The sequence below is a fragment of the Suricata suricatta genome, chromosome 8 (genome assembly GCF_006229205.1).
Source record: "Suricata suricatta isolate VVHF042 chromosome 8, meerkat_22Aug2017_6uvM2_HiC, whole genome shotgun sequence".
Taxonomy (NCBI): Eukaryota; Metazoa; Chordata; class Mammalia; order Carnivora; family Herpestidae; genus Suricata; species Suricata suricatta.
In genome coordinates, this window is record NC_043707.1 from 105899716 (window position 1) to 105909491 (window position 9776).

General features: G+C 54.9%; 1 long non-coding RNA gene across 1 annotated transcript; it reads left to right on the forward strand.

The window, feature by feature from the left end:
* Positions 1 to 217: 217 nt before the first annotated feature.
* LOC115299152 lies at positions 218 to 8749 on the forward strand. Its single transcript, XR_003912011.1, has 3 exons — positions 218 to 1115; positions 4367 to 4495; positions 8621 to 8749. It is a non-coding gene; the product is annotated as an uncharacterized LOC115299152 (long non-coding RNA).
* The last annotated feature ends 1027 nt before the right edge of the window (positions 8750 to 9776 follow it).

Below are 9776 nucleotides of genomic sequence, written 5' to 3' on the forward strand. Positions count from 1 at the left end.
CGGCGGCAACCGGCCGGTGGCGCTGGAGATGGAGAGCAGCGAGCGCACGGCTCAGGACACCACGGCCGTGCAGCTCAGCCCTGCCGCCTCGGCCGCGTCTTCGAGCCGCTCCAGCCCCGGCCCCTTCGCCCTGGACGCCTCCGCGCCGGCAGTGGTCTACGCACCGCGCACCGAAGGAGTCCAGCTCAACCTGCCCCGGGAGCGCGTCGCCCCCTAGCGGACCCGGTGCCGGGCCCTGACTCCCTGTCGGGCTCCCTTCTTTCGGTGCCACTTAAGAAAAAAAGAGTGGGAGTGAGGAAGGAGAAGAAGGAAAAGAAAAAAAAATCCATATGGTCCGGTGCTGGGCACAGGTGGCCTCATCTGTCGCATCTCTGAAACGTCTGGAGGGAAGAATGTGACGGTGAAAAGGCACACTAACCAAAGGAGGGAGCAGTGCCTTGGCCCATTAAGTGAGGTCTGCTGGGCCCTACTTTACCTTGCTCCCCAGACTTGAAGAAACCGGGGCCCTGGACCTTCGATCCCTACCACCACCACCCATGAGGCGCTCCGAGAGGGACTAACCGCCAACAAGGCCCCTGACCCCAAGGCGCGGGAGGAAGCAGGGGCAGGCAGGAATGTCAGCCAGGGCAGTCTCCTGTCCGTGAACACTGTGAAAGGCCAGCAGCTTCCCCTTCTGCTCCTTCTGCCCTCCTTGTCTCCACCCCAACATGATTTTTTGGGATTAAGGGGGTGTGGGGGTCCTGATTTGAGCCAGGATAGTCTCCTAAGGTAGAGCTGGGTAGAGCACCCTACTGACTGATAGATCACATCACAGGAGCTGAGGCTGAAGCACAACAGGGATGAATGGTGAGGGGGCTTCTTCAAACAGGAAGGCCTCGGTGTGGTCCATACTGTGCGTCCCGATGTGCCTCCCTCCTCAATAAAGCACCTCTAGAGTCAAGTCCTCTGTGATGCAGCCTGGGGGGAGGGGCTGACTGTGGGGCTTCTGGCCCAACACCCTTGATTCTGGGGTCTTTCTAGCCAAGTGCTTTATCTTCCTAGCACCAGCCCCTCTTGGAGACCTGGAAGGGGACCCCAGGGGAGTAGAGTGTGTGACTGAACATCCGTGGGAACAAGTGAGTGAGATTGGGAGCAGGATGGATCTATGTGTCTATGCATGGGGTTGCCTGGCTACGTGTAAGAAATGGGGAGCGTGGGAGTATTTGGGTGGCAGTATCTGACGTCATACATGAATATGAGAGTGTGTGGGGGTGTGTGTGGTGGTGGTTAAGGAGCGAGTCACCCAGTGAGAAGGATGAGAGAAGCGCCTCCCATGGCTATGCAAAGCCTACACCTTTCCCCTGACGTGCCTGCATTCTGCTGAGTGAGGGCATCTGGTAGAAGGGTAGAGGGATGGCAGCTGCCTCACAAGAGAAGCAAGAGAGCTGGAGACTGGGCGGTAGATACCGCAACCCTGGGCCAGCCCCTCCTCGCTGCAGGGACCCAGAAAAGCAGTGCCCAGTGATGGTGGCACACCCCTTGCTGGCCATAACTTCCTGCCAACCCACCTTTGGTTTCAGCAGCCTCCCTTTTTCTTTCCAGGGTGGATTCTACTGCTTTTCTTCCCTGGTCCGGGATTTCCCACCAGCCCTGGGAAGGGCTGACCCCCTCTCTGGCTCTTACCTCTCTGACCTTTCCCTTCATCTGACTCCTTTTCTGCTTCTGCCTCTCCTGCTGTCTCCCCCTCCCACTGACCTGGAGAAGAGAGAATCTGTTTGCATAGTTGCTAAGCAGGTCATCTCTATTAATTCACATGGATCGATGGGCCCTAACCTTTGAAGCATCCAGCCCCTGGAGCTGATGACCTCTTCTCAGAACACTTCACCACCCCCACTGTGTGTGTGTGCATGTGTGTGTGTGTGTGTGTGTGTGTGTGTCCGCTTGAGCATGCACATGCAAGAAAGGCTGCCTTCCCAGTTCAGTCCTCTCTCTTCTGAATCACTCGTCTGCAGCCTCAGACGCCACCTGCTGCTGCCTGGGTAGAGCAGGAAGTGAGAGGGGCCACTGCTGATGCTGCCTTGGGGTGCAGTCTGGACCACCCTCCTTAGGAGAAAGCCCCCCAGATTCTAACCTGAAATGGTAGGCCCGGCCCCAACACCTCTCCCACCTGCTGGCAGAGGCCTAGAATTACACCATCAGACCTTCCTCTCTTCACTGCCAAAGTCTGGGAGGGTGGGAGAAAGAGTAAGCATGTGCTAAGGGCTCAATGCCACAAATGGATGGTGTGAGTGAATAGACTTGGGGGGGCACCAGGGGAAACACTGGCTTCCTGGAGTCTCCCTTCCACTGCCTCCCCTGGCAGAAGGTCATCTTTTGTCCTTTCTGTGCCCCCTCCCCCTCCACAGGCACACCAGGAGATATTCTCCATGACCCAGGCCCACTTCCCAAACGGTCTGCCCTACAAACCACTCCTTCACTCCCCCATCTTTCCTGGGCCTGCTACTATGGGTGGGGACTCCTCCCCTCACACTCCTTCAGGCCCTTCTAGGGCAGGACCCCACTGAGGAGCCAGCCAGGCGCAGGAGCACCTCACTTTCTGACACAGAGGCTGGGTGATGGCTCTGTCCCCACCCATCTGCAGGCTGCTCTCAGGCAGGCTCCAGGGGGCCAGTCTGTGGACAGTGAGGACACAGCTCTGACAGCACAGGGGCAGCAGGCTCCCTGATCTCGAAGAATTTGAGCCGGGGCTGGTGACGCTTGCAGGGACACCGCACAGGGGCGCTGGGATGACGGTCAGCCCCTGCCACTACCAGGCTGAGACACTGGGAGCGGAGGCATGAGGGCCTATCCTCAGAAGTCCAGGAGCTGCCATGCAGGAGGCACAGTTGGTCCTTCTGAAAAGAGGGGTGCTTCCTGGGGCCTGTGGGGCTCAGGGGTGGCAGAGTGAGCCCCACTTCCCAGAGGGAATTCCTGATATCCTGGGACAAGGGAGCCCACTGAGGGGCTGGGAACTCAGATCTCCTACCTCTGTTTCCACTAGAAAAAGAAACGAGGGCAGCCACTTAGGGCCATTTTCCCCCAATGATTTCAACAATTCCTGGGGGGGCACCTGGGGGGCTCAGTTGGTTAAGTGGCCAACCCTTGGTTTTGACTCAGGTCATGATCTCACTGTTCATGGCTTCGAGCCCCACTTCAGGCTCTTTGCTGACAGTGTGGAAGCCAGCTTGAGATTGTCTCTCTCTCTCTCTCTCTCCCTCTCCATCTGCCCCTCCCCTACTTGTGCTCTCTCTGTCTCTCTCAAAATAAATAAATAAACTTTTAAAAAGCAAACAATTCCTGAGCCCTACTATGTGTCCAGCACTGGGAATATAGTGGTGAACAAGCCCTGGAAGGAGGCTAACATCTACTTGGGGGAGACAGACAATAAAGAATTATGCAAACAAAAAAAAATATTAGCTAGTGGAAGTGCTGTGCAGAAAATCACAATAAGAAGGTGTGACGGAGGGACTTGTCAGGTGGCTGGGGAGGTCTTCTCTGAGAAGTGACCTTTAAGCTGAGCTCTGACTGACAAGAGTCAGCCAGGCAAAGGTTTAGGGCAAGAACATTTCAAGCTCAGGAAATGGCCTGTGCAAAAGCCCTAAGATGAGAATGAACTTGGCTTCTGTGTGTCCAGTCAAGATAGAAGGGCTGTAGATGATGTGGGGAGCGTGGGTGGGGGCATGTTGCGCAGCTCATGTACAGCTTAGTAAGCCGGGTGCAGAGTGGGGATTTTACTCTCAGTGAGGCGGGAGGCACTGGAGGCTTTTAACAAGGAAGTGACATGGCCTGATTTATGATTATAAAGATCGCTCTGCCTGCTGTGTGGAAAATAGAGTGTCGAGGGGCAAGAGGGGAAACGGGATGGGTTGGGAGGTTTTTGCTGTGAGATGCTGGGGGGCTGGGACTGGAGTGGTGGCCCAGAAGTGGAAAGATTCTATACACATTTTGGAAGTCTCTCTGTTGGGGAAGTTCAAGAGGAGTGAAAGAGAGGACTCCAGGAAGAACTTCTAGAATTTTGATTTTAGAGCTGGGCACAGGGTGGACAAAGAGCCAGGGCTGAGGTAAGATGAAAAGTCTGTTAACCCAGGGGAGCTGTCTTGTGATTGGTGGAGACACATCCCTGAGTTCTAGAAGCCATTGTCCTGTGGGCGGTCAGGAAGAAGCCATGAGTCCAGAGGAGGCATCAGAGGAGAGACGAAGACAGAGAACTCAGAATCCGGAATAGTCTAACTAGGAGAGAGAGAGAACATTGATTTGCCCAGTTCTGAATCCCTCCTAACCTTCTAGGAGAGAGAAAGAACATTGATTTGCCCAGTTCTGAATCCCTCCTAACCTTCTGCTGATGCAGGTGCCTCGCCGATGAGGTCTGTGGACTAGGAGTTGGGGACTGGGGGGAAGTGAGTAGAATGTGAGCTCTGAGAAGTTAGCACTCCTGGCTTACTCACTGCTATGCACTCAGGTGCTCCTCTGACACAAGGTAAGTACATGATAGATATTTGTAGAATGACTGAATGTTGAAAGGTGTGGATCTTATCACGTGGCTACTACAACAGGTCCCCAGTAATAGGGAATTATTAAGATGCCTGCTCTGGGCAGGAAGGAAGAAAAGGTCCTTACGTGTGTGGGAGTTCCCATGCCAACTCCTGTTTTCTACTTCTTTGTGGAAGGTGGGGTGACGCAGGAATGTAGAGCTGGCTAGATGGGCATTTATGGAAGTGCCTGAGGGCTAAGCTCCCCAAAGTAGGCAATGGCCAGATGGATTGGGGGCGCCTGAGGAAATCGGCACTGCTAGGGAGAGCCACCAGAGGGCACCCTGGGCACATGACAGGAGATAGAGACTTCCCAGCCTAGCCAGACTCTGCCTTTTCTGCTTCTGAGGGCAAACCCCTGAGGAGTAGGGGTAGCAAGGAGCTGGGCATACAAGGACTGAGGGTGGGGCCACCCAAGTTTACTGACACTTCCAACCCTGAAACCTGACCTTATCACAGAGGGAGGCCTGACCCTGGACAGCCTTTATCAAGGTCACAGGTAAGACCTGAGTCTGGTTATCTTGATCTTAGACTGAGACCTCATCCCAGTCCATACGGAGTCCTGACCTAAACGTGATCCTGGTCACACTCTGAGGCTTGACACTGCCTGGTCCCTACACTGAATCCTGATCCTGATTTTAGACTGAGTTCTAACTCAGTCTATAAACTGAACCCTGATCTTTATCAAAGATTAGACCCTGACCTGGACACAGACTGAGTCTTGATCATGTATATACATTAAGTCCTTATTCTGGTTCCAACCTGAACTCTGACCATGATCCATACATTGAATGATAATCCTGGACAAAGACTGAATTTTCATCACGGTTACAGACTGAGCCAGGCTTCAACCCCAGAAGGAAATAACTCTTGGAATACTTTTAAGGGAGAGAAAAGGAATTCTGGATCTCTGAATGGTCCAGAAACTCCTGGACATTAGACCCCTGAGAGGCCAGACAGAAAGCCTGTCTAGGTCACGGGAGGAAGGCTGGCCAAGCCTTCTCCAAACACCCTTGGAACTCCAGGTGGGGGCCTCCCTGCGTGCCTGGATGTCTGGGGGGCCTCCAGGTTGAGTTTCTTCCATCTATACTTCTGACTCCCTAGGAACCTCGAGCAAGTCCCTTTCATTGTCTACACTATGTTACCTTTCAGGGAAAATGTGAGAAGAAGGTGACCTTTCACATGAGAAGTGTCCTTCTATGGACCTGCCATGACTGAGGGCTTGAGTCCCCACCCTGTGCTCTGGCAGGAAGAGCAGCTTCTTCCCTCCAGGAGCTCACTCCGGCTGTTCACTCCAAATAGACAAGAAAAAGTGAATCATACTTAAGGTGGCACCAGCTGGGCCTCAGTCTCAGGTTGGCAGGGGCTGGTGAGCATGAGGACAGTGTGGGCTGGGAAGCAGAAGTCCCAGAGGTCCCTGTATACCCCTTGGGATCTGGTGCATGTGAGGGTGAGCAGGTCCACAGGGGACCACACACCTGTCCCCAGGGCACACAGGCCAATTCAGTTTCTGCCCTACTCCAGGTACAGGCTGGGTGTCTTGCCCTGCAAGGCCAAGCTGGCCTCCACCAGGCCCACTGGCCAGCTTACCTTGGGAGGCACCGAGGGCAAGAGTGGGGGCCAAAGCAGGCAGGAGCCCGGGCGGGGGAGGGGACAGCTCTAGTCAAAAAATGCTGACGCCAAAGACAATGAGCTCTCGGAGGCTGAGGCAACTCATTTGGTCCCGGCCACGCTTTATTAAATTCTCATAAACCTGTCAGGGGGGACAGGGCTCGCTTCAGTTTACCTCATTAGCCCGACACAATGACAGTGGAGGGGGGGGTGGCGGGCAGAGAGAGGAGGCGGCAAGGGGAGGCCCTTGCTCAGCGCTGAGAACTGAGCCAGCCGGGAAGATAATTGAATTAAGTGGCTTTTGTTAATGGTTTTTAAGACTCCGAAGTGTAAATAACATTTAGGGGCTTTCTTTTAATGGTGCTGGGGTTTTAGAGACCCAGGGAGCTTAGAGGAGGCTCAGCAGGTCCCTGCCCCAACCCCCCACCCCAGGGGAGCTGCATTTTGAAGTTAGACGGAGAGGAGCGAAGGGAGGGGCCAGAGAAGGTACGACAACTTCCTGGTAGGTCTTTGGACCAAGGCGGAGAGGGGACGTTGGCAAGGGAGGGAAGAGAGGCTGGAGCTAACTGCGATGACCTGCCCAGGCCGGAGTGCCGCCATTGGACGAAATGGGCAGGGACATCCCTGGGGTGTTACCGGAGGGAGGCATGGCTTGTGGGTGTTCAGGGGACCTGGCCTCCTGGGGCATCCAGTGTTCTTTCCTCTTTGGTGGTTGTCATGGGTTTGTTGCTTATTGCCAGTGGGAGGGGCTCCCCTGGAAGGTGGTGAGGGCCTCCTCACTGCACTGGTGGGAAGACCTCAAGCTTCTTGTTTTGGAACTGAACCCATGGCTTTCCTCAGTGACAGCTTCTCCCTCTCTGCAAATACCACCAGGTCCAGGAGTTCCTGGGGCTGGCGGCAAAGGGCTCTGACTATATCCCAAGGAGCTGGAAGCGAGATAGGGCAGGACTGCCCCAGGCCAGCCCACAAAGGGTTAAGGCATTAATCGCCCTGCATGCGACAAAGGGAAGTGGGTTTTCTGATCCAGAAAGGATCAGTCCGTGGGATGCCCCATCAGACCCTTCAGCGTGAAATTACACCCCAGCAGGGGTGCTCCCCACCCCCAACTACCCGCCTGGGCCTGGCACTGGATTAGGGCCTGGAGTCATCAGTTTAATAGACCCCACCTCCCCTCCCTAACCCCTCTCCTCCAGGAGCCTTCAGTCCTGCCTCCAGGCCCAGGCCAACCTCTTTACTCATCCGCCATCCACCGGGCTCTGGATCTGCCTGGCCATCTCTGGCCTCACTTTTTGTCTGGTCATTCCACTGGTCTCCTTGGCTGAACCCTGACCCCAGCCATGCACTGAGCCTTGACCCTACTCCCTGTTTTAGTTTCTTCATAACCTTTAATCAGCATCCCAGACATATTTGTTTCATTGCTTATCTAGGCCTCTCCCCACTAGCACTAAGTGCATTTGGAGCTGAGACAGTCTGTTCAGCACCGTGCCCCCAGCACCCCTACTCTGTCTGGTCTGTGAACAGTAGTCAATAAAATTAGCTGACTGAGGTACCTCCCAGGTGCCTTACAAAGACTGGGCTGTGGTCCCTAAACTCCGGACATTGGTACTCAAGACTAATAGGTAGCAGCTAAAGCCTGGGCCAGGACAGGGCCATGGCCCCTAGAAGACACAGGGGCTGTGCTATTGCTCTGCCTCAGGCCCAACCTCATCTCATAAGGATGCCATGAGTGAGACAGATGAGAGAAAGGAGAGGGAGCTCTCTTGTCCTTGGGTGCCATCCCTGAAGACCCTTTCACCTACTTCCTTAGGCTGCTAGGTCTTTGCCACGCAAGAGCCTCTGAGCCCCATCTGCACCTACAACTGGGCACACCCAGCATGGAAAGAGGTCCTGGAAGCAACACTTGAGGAAACTGGGGTGGGCAGGGCGGGGGTGTGTGTGAATATCACACAGTAAAGGAATCCAAGCAGGACATTCAGAAACCAAGGGTCTCTAAGGCAGGCAGGCAGCCTGTATAAACTACCCTCCAGTCTCTACACAGGAAATAGGCCTTAAAAAAGCCAGGGCTTGCTCAAGGCCACACAGCAAGGCCAGACAGGAATCAGGTGCCCAAAGTTGTAGGCACAGCTTCTCCCTCATACTTCTCCTCCAGGTCAACGTGACAAGTGTGGTATTTAAGTTGGACACTAACTCTGAGCCAGGCTTTGGGCCATGCCACATCCTGCCCGGGGTGCTCCATCTGGGTGTGGGTAAGAACTGCACACAGTAGCCAAGAGGGTTCAAGAGAGGGAAGGGGCTTCCTCTCCCCTGGTGTTATCAGGCAAGACTCCCTGGAGAGGGCAGTTTGTGAGTAGGTTCTGTATAATGCCTAGACTTTCCCCAGGAGGGATCAGCAGGAGCAAAGGCAGGTGGGAAAGGGTACAGTGAGTGTGTGAGGCACCACATGGTTTGGTTGGACATCCCAGAACAGGATGAATAGACACAGCCCCCAGCCCCACCCCGGACCGGGCCTGATGAGGAGGCAGCAGATTTCAGCTCAGCAGGAGGAAGAACTTCTCAAGAGTCGGACCTTGCAAGGAGCTCCGCATGCCTGCAGAACAGTGAGCAGGGGCTGGGTGTTGGTGACCCCTGCCCGAAAGGAGACTGAACTAGAGACCCCTGCAGATGTCTGTTCTGAGAACCTGTAGCAGGAATCTCCAGACCATCCCCAAGCCTGGTCCTCCAGGTGGCAAATTGCCACCCCGACCCTAGTCCATTCCCTTGGGCTTGGCAGGGTTCTGGTGGCTGGGATGGAGGAGAAGGAGATGAGAAGGCAGGCAGACAGACTCCTCCTGCAGGCTCAGCTCCTCAGGTTCCTGTCTGTACATTGTAGCTTCCGCCCAGTCCAGTCTAAGGAACTTGAGTCCAAGCCTGACTTAAACACAGGGCTAAGACCCTGAGAGGGACTTTTCCAATATCCCACAGTCCGAGAGGCAGGTCGAGGCTGCACCTTCTTTCTCTAGGTGCCTTACAAAGAGCAGACTGAAGCTGAGCCCGAATGAGGGAAGCACTTCAGGCTACCTTGTCCGTGCTGCCTCCAGCGGGACTAGGTGTGCCCGGGAAAGGCCCTGGGTCTGAGGATATCCTGTACCTTCTAAGAGAACCAAAACTCTCTTCCATCTCTCCCGTGTTGTCAAGCATCCCCTTCAGCCTAGGTTGGATTCTTCCTGAGGTAATGCAGCTCCTATTTCTTGGAATTCTCCCTCCAAGAGAATCTTAAAGACCAAAGCATTTTCCCACCCCCACCCCCCACCCCCCGGTGGCCACCCAGCACATCTACATGGAGGCGAGGGTGTGGAGGGGGGTGACCTGTGAAGGACCCAGGCTTCCACATCTGCCAGGCTACTCAGGTGGAGATGGCGACAAAGAACGGCTTTGTGCACACACGCTCACACTCACATGCACCCGCACACGCCCCACACAAGCTCTTTCCAAGAACGTCTCTCCAAGCCTGGTTGCCAAGATAAAGGAGCCACTGGGCGGTCAGCCCCCAGGAGGAAATATCGCTCCTGTGGCCTTTGTTGTTCAAAGGGCTTTGCGAAATCTCCAGACTCCTCTTGGAACAGATCCCGGGCTGAGGTG